A 6,432-nucleotide genomic window follows, 5' to 3' on the forward strand; every position below is an offset into this window, starting at 1 on the left:
CATTCAGGGAGGAAAGTGGAGCTGGAGATTGAGTTCAATCACATGAATAATATTCAATCAATCATGCCTATGGAATGAAATTTCAATAAAAACTCTGCACACAGGTACTCAGGTGAGCTTTCGTGGTTAGCACTGCCCTGTACATATTGCTATACGTCACTGAGCAGGAGGGTGATTTATCCTAACTCCACGGGGAGAGAAATGGAAGCTTCAAATTTGGGACCTTACTAGACCTTGCCCTATGCATCTTTTCTGGGATGGTCCTGAGTTGTATCTCTTTTTTTGGCTATAATAAAACTATAGTCATTAATTATAATGCTTCTTTGAGTTCTGAGTGGTTTCAGTAAATTATCAAACCTGAGGGCATAGTGGGAAACCCCCGAATCTGTAGCCAGTTTGTCAGAAGTGTGGGTGGTCTGAAAATCCCCAAACTTGTAGCTGGTGCCTGAAATGAGAGCAGTCTTTTGGAGGTCTGTGCCCTTAACTCACTCATAAAGTTTGGCATAACACTGGTTGTCACCATCAGAATTACATTGCATTAATACATCACAGATCTAAACAAATAAAAATATATTAGGAATACAATATTAAATGGAAAAAAAGTACCGTATTTTATTGCTTTTTTTTTTTTTTACATTTCCTTTAAGGTTGTATTGGATTCAACCTGCAACAGTTGTTTATTCTGTATCTATTGTCTTCTCTCTGACTTCAAATGCCAAGTATATAGAAAAGGAATAAGATAGGTATGTGATACAATATATAATCATCACAATCACCCTATCTCTTATTAACAGTAATCTTTGGGGTTATTATCTCGAAGAGGAAGAAAAATTGTATTTTTTCATTACTAATGACCAAATAGACATTATTCAGAAAGTAACTGATGAAAAGTAGCAGAGACTACAAGATAAAAACTCTCTTTTATTATTTTTATTTTCTTCTTCTCCTTTAGTCCTCTATTTTGAATTTTTTCCCTTCTCTATTTCCTCTAATTTTCTTTTGCTCTAATTAGAGCTATGCATCTCCAAGAAACATACCACATTAATCACTCAAAATCATTTGTATATTAATTAAATAATTATTCAATTAAATTTGAAAGTATTTTTTTCAAAAATAAAGGGCAGAATAGCAATAGATATATTTTAAGAAGATGTTGTTAAAAGCAAATATAGCCAATTCTTAAAGATTAAAGATAACTCATCTCTGCTTGCAATTCATTCATTTATAGGTGAATAAATGATGCAGGATGTTAAGGGACTTGCCCAATGTCACAAACAATGGCTGAGTTGGCTTATAAAAAGCAAATTGTTGACTTTTAGAGTTAAGTGTTTGTGTATTACCAAGTTGAAATTGAGTACTAGAGGAAAAGTGACAGATAGGGAGCGTTAGAAATTGCCAATTAATAGACAGTAGCCAGGTAGTTTATTCATTGAAAAGTTATAAGAGAAAGTGAAGTCTGAGTAGGGGTGGGTCATACTGTACCCTTGGCATCTTCCCAGCGAAAGCTCAGCAGAGGTAGGCTTAAATACTTGGCAACTTTGTTTTCTTTAAAAACAATAAGATCCTCAGAATACTTGCCCCCACATAGATAGTTTAGCTTAGTGGGTTTGGGGTGCAATGCAGATAATTAAATTTTTAAATAGTGATCTTTTTTTATTTTAAACCAGGTTCTAAACCATGGTCTAGAATTCCATTGTGCAATGGAAATTTTTGTGATGATGAAAGATTCTATATCTGTGCTGTCCAAAACAGTAACTACTGGTCCCATGTGGTTATTGAACATTTGGCATGTGACTAGTAAAGCTGAGGAATTGAGTTTTAAATTTAATTTAAATTAATTTATACTTAGCTACCCTGTTGTACAGAGCAATATAAAAGATGGTAGACTTTTTTTTTTTTTTTTTTTGGCAGCAGGAAAGACACACACAAAAGAGCAGAGATGCATCTACAGCCATACCACCCTGAGCGTGCCTGATCTCCTCTGATCTCGGAAGCTAAGCAGAGTTGGACTTGGTTAGTACTTAGGAGACATCCTGGGCATACTGGGTGCTGTAGGATTTTTTTTTTCAAAAATAAATTTAAGAAAAGTAAAAAAATAACTCTCACATTAGGCTTCTTCACATAATCCCACATTTCTTGTAGACTCTGGTCTTTTCTCTTGTTTCTTTGCTCTATCTCTGTGACTGACTTATTTAATTGGAAAGTGTTATCTTCGATCTCTGAGATTCTTTCTTCTGTTTGATCTACCCTGCTCTTGAGACTTTCCACTGTGTTTTGTAGCTCCCTGAATAAATTCTTCATTTCCAGGACTTCAGTTTGATTTTTCTTCAATATTTTGATTTCTTTAGTGAATTTTTCTTCCAAGTCCTGGATCTTTTTTGTGGTTTCTTTGTGTTGGTTATCCATTTTTTCTTGCATAATATTCAGCTGATTTATTGCCTGGGGAATGGACACGCTTGAAGTTCTGACTTAGGGGGATGCGGGTGGGGGGAGGGGATGGGTGCACACCTACATGATGAGTGCGATGTGCACTGTCTAGGGAATGGATATGCTTGAAGGTCAGACTCGGGGAGATGGGGGGGCATGGGAAATATATATAACCTGAACTTTTGTACCCCCATAATGAGCTGAAATAAAAAAAAGAAAAGAAAAGAAAAGTAAAAAGAACAGAGATGCAAACAAGCATAGTTTAAGTGTATGAGAAAGATTTAAATGTGTCAAGCAAAATGTAGCTAAGATGTTGTCTAATTAAAAATCAAATAAAGCTCAGTCTGCATCTAGTATATATCAAAACAAACTGAGGGAGCACCAAACAGAATATTTGTGGTATATGTCAGAGAGCTCTTAAAAGAACTCATCCACAGGAGTTAAATGCCTACCATGTTGAATTTGTCTTAAAACTTCCTTGTCAGTGCATAGAAGGAATTCAAAACTGCCTAGTCCATGGATATATATCTGGATCCTTAATAAAAAGGTAATAAATAAAATTGAAATAACTACTTTATCTGAGTGTATATGAACTTACAGTACAAGCAGTATTCCAACAACTAAACAGTATAGAAACGATTGTCATTCCTGCCTCCTTTCCTGAAGATATTCTCAGATATGATGAATGGTAGAAATGAGGCAGTATTGTAACTGAGTTTTAGGATGATTTTAGCTGTAAGACAGGCACACACTTACAAAACCAACTTAAATTAGCTTTAGGATGAACACAGAATGAATTGGTTCCTGTAATTTAAAATGCAGTGGTTGAAAAGCTTCCATGCACAATTTATTTTGAAGAATCAAATAATGTTACAAGGAATTGGTCTTTCTCTGTCTCTTGTCTCTGCTTTCCTCAGAGTTAGCTTCAATTACTGCCACCAGCAGCAGATTCAGGCTATTGTTTTTCCATGTTCCCAGTCAACTGAAATGAGAGCATTATTTGTGCAAAATTTCTAGCAAAAGTTCTAGGATTAGAACTTAAATACCTCTGATTAGGATACATGCCTATATGGATGAATGGATAAAGAAATCATGGCATATATTAATATTATTATTAATAATTATTTAATTAATGATATGTAACATTATTCAGCTTTAAAAAATAAGGAAATCATGCCATTTGCAACAACATGGATGAAACTGGAGGGCATTATACTAACTGAAATGAGGCAGAAACAGAAAGATAAATACTACATGATTTTGCTTATATGTGAAATCTTAAAAAAGTTGAATGCATAGAAACAGAAAGTACAAAAGTGGTTATCAGGGGCAAGGAGGGGGAGGGAATGAAAAGATGTAGGTCAAAGGGTACAAACTTACAGTTATGTAGCATGAATAAGTCTGGAGATCTAATGTACAGCATGAGACGTATGGTTAATAATACTGTATTATATACTGAAAATTTGCTACAAGAATAGATTTTAGGTGCTCTTATCATACACATGCACAAATAGCCATATGAGTTGTCAAATATTTTAATTTCTTAATTGTAATAATTATTTCACTTTATATTTATATTAAAACATCGTGGTATACACCTTACATATATACAATAAAAATAAAGAAAAAAATACACATGCTTATAAATGAAATCTATCACCTTGGCACAATGTGTAGTCTTCTGGTGTGTTGACTTCTAAAGGTAGAGATGAAATCAACTTCTCCAAAACTGCATAGACTTAGAGTTAGAGAAAGGTGTTCCTCAAGAAAACTAGGGAAGGGATGCTGACCTGAATGGATAGGACTGAATTCTGTCATTGGAGAGCCCAATGAGGACCACCATATGCAATACAGAAGGAATAAAATCCAGTTAGAAGAGTGGTAGGAAAAACCATGATGCCAGGAAGAACTGCACACATCATTCATACTCCCTGGTAGAAAAATTGGTTCATGAACAGAGATGAAACATAATGCTGGGCACATCAAAGAACAGTTGTGAGATGATGGGAGAGTCGGAGATTTGCATTAGTAAAGTGCTGCTTCTTAACTGTTAATGAGATCTCGTTATACTATATACCAGTGAGTAGCAGAGAATTTCACATCATAAAAGCAAGTAGTAGTATGTAGGGAATTTGCTTGGGGCTAATTTTCAACACATGGCTATAGCATGAAGAAAAATAATAAATAATATATTAACAACACAGGGAAAAAGTATTGTTAGCCAGGTTGAAGTACTTTCTTTGATTACTACATATATGAGTACACACATTTCTCATTTGAAATTTTAAAAATATTTCCCATATATTTATATTTAATTAATTTTAAAGCTTTTATCAGTAGATATTATTTCCCTAATATACAGCAAAGGAAACTAGGAAATGCAAAGTTTCTTACAGCATCATGGTGTTTTAATACAAAATCCTAGCTTCGCTAACATGATAGGTTACTATAGAAATTAAAACAAATGATGTGATTAAGACAGAGATTAAGAAAGATATTTTTCAGCAGCTTATGTAAAATGTAGTGAAATGGAAATATTCTGGCATCGGAGATGTATGAAGACTTTTGTAGCAGTACAGATTTTTAGGAAAGGCATTCTAAACTAAAAAAGAAGACAGATATGTAGGTAGATATATATAGAGAGAGAGGGAAGAGAAAAAGGGATAGATGGAGAAAGAGCTCAACTCTTATAGGAAATAAATAAAAAGAAAGAAGATACAAGAGTTTTGAAAGAAAATATCTCAAGGATGGTGATGAATGCATTGTGTTTATCATGAGAGATGAAGGAGGAAATATTTTGGCACTTAAGAGAGGAGAGGAGGACAGATGCCTGTGCATTTGTAGGTGTGAGTGTGAGTGAATAATTTACAGGAAGTAAATATTATAATCCTAATATTTTAGATCAAGGAACTGAGTCATAGAAATTAATTAATGACCCAATGTCTTATAAAAGATAACACCCTTTATTTATGCTAACTAAATGAAATTTTTTAAATAGGTTGTTTAATGGTATGGTTATATTTTTACCCATTTATTTTTCTAAATCATTCTATTACTTCTGCCTTTTTATAGAAATTAGACAGAAAAGTTATAAAATTTGTGTTTACAGACATAGATGTAGATACAAATTGAGTATGGAAAAGGGGGTAGGTGTGTGTGCGCATGAAAGAGACATACAGACAAGCACTCTTGCCTGTTACATGCGGTAGATGGTGTAATTTAGCAAACGCAGTTACTTTTCTATACACCAAATGCAACATCTATTTATTTCCAGTGCATTTACAAAGTACTTTTTCACTTAAGGAGTATATTTTATGTCTTACAAAATTAGCAAAACTTTACAATGAATTTAAATGTTACAGCAGAAATGCAATATATGACTGCAATAACTATGATACAAGGCCTTGTGTAGGAAGTGTCATATACATGTTGCAAAATGAAAGTGTAAGTAAAATCACCCCCAGCTGGAGATAATATGAAAAGTGTCATATAGTAGTTGACTAATAAATAGGACTTTGAAGTGATGATAGGATTAAAGAGATAAAGATAAATTTTAACTTAGGTAAATGAATAAATCCCATTTTATCTGGAGTTTATTGTGCACCATACCGTGTTTTAAAAATGACTCTAGCTTTTTTCTTTCAAAGCCTAACTAGTAGCTGTACACTTAATTTATATCCTAACAGATGAAATTAATTGCTGTGCTTTGCCAAGTTCAAAAAGATTTTCCTTTTATTTAGCTCTCAAGTGCAAGTATTAACCTACTGTAGGAATCACTACCTTTCTTTGTAAAGGTGGATAAAAATGTGCAATTAACTTCAGACATTTTCTTAGAAATCTGGTATCCTACTGGGCAATTTCAAGGCAGCAATTGCTTGATGATATATTTCTTCTCACCTGACTTTTAGCTCCTAAAACATTTCGGAGCTTTTCAAGTCTGTAAGTGGAAAGGCACGTCTCTGTCAGAAAGACTATTAATGCAGGCCCTAAGTAGAGAGGCTATTC

The sequence above is a fragment of the Eulemur rufifrons genome, chromosome 27, assembly GCF_041146395.1.
Source record: "Eulemur rufifrons isolate Redbay chromosome 27, OSU_ERuf_1, whole genome shotgun sequence".
NCBI classification, from domain to species: domain Eukaryota; kingdom Metazoa; phylum Chordata; class Mammalia; order Primates; family Lemuridae; genus Eulemur; species Eulemur rufifrons.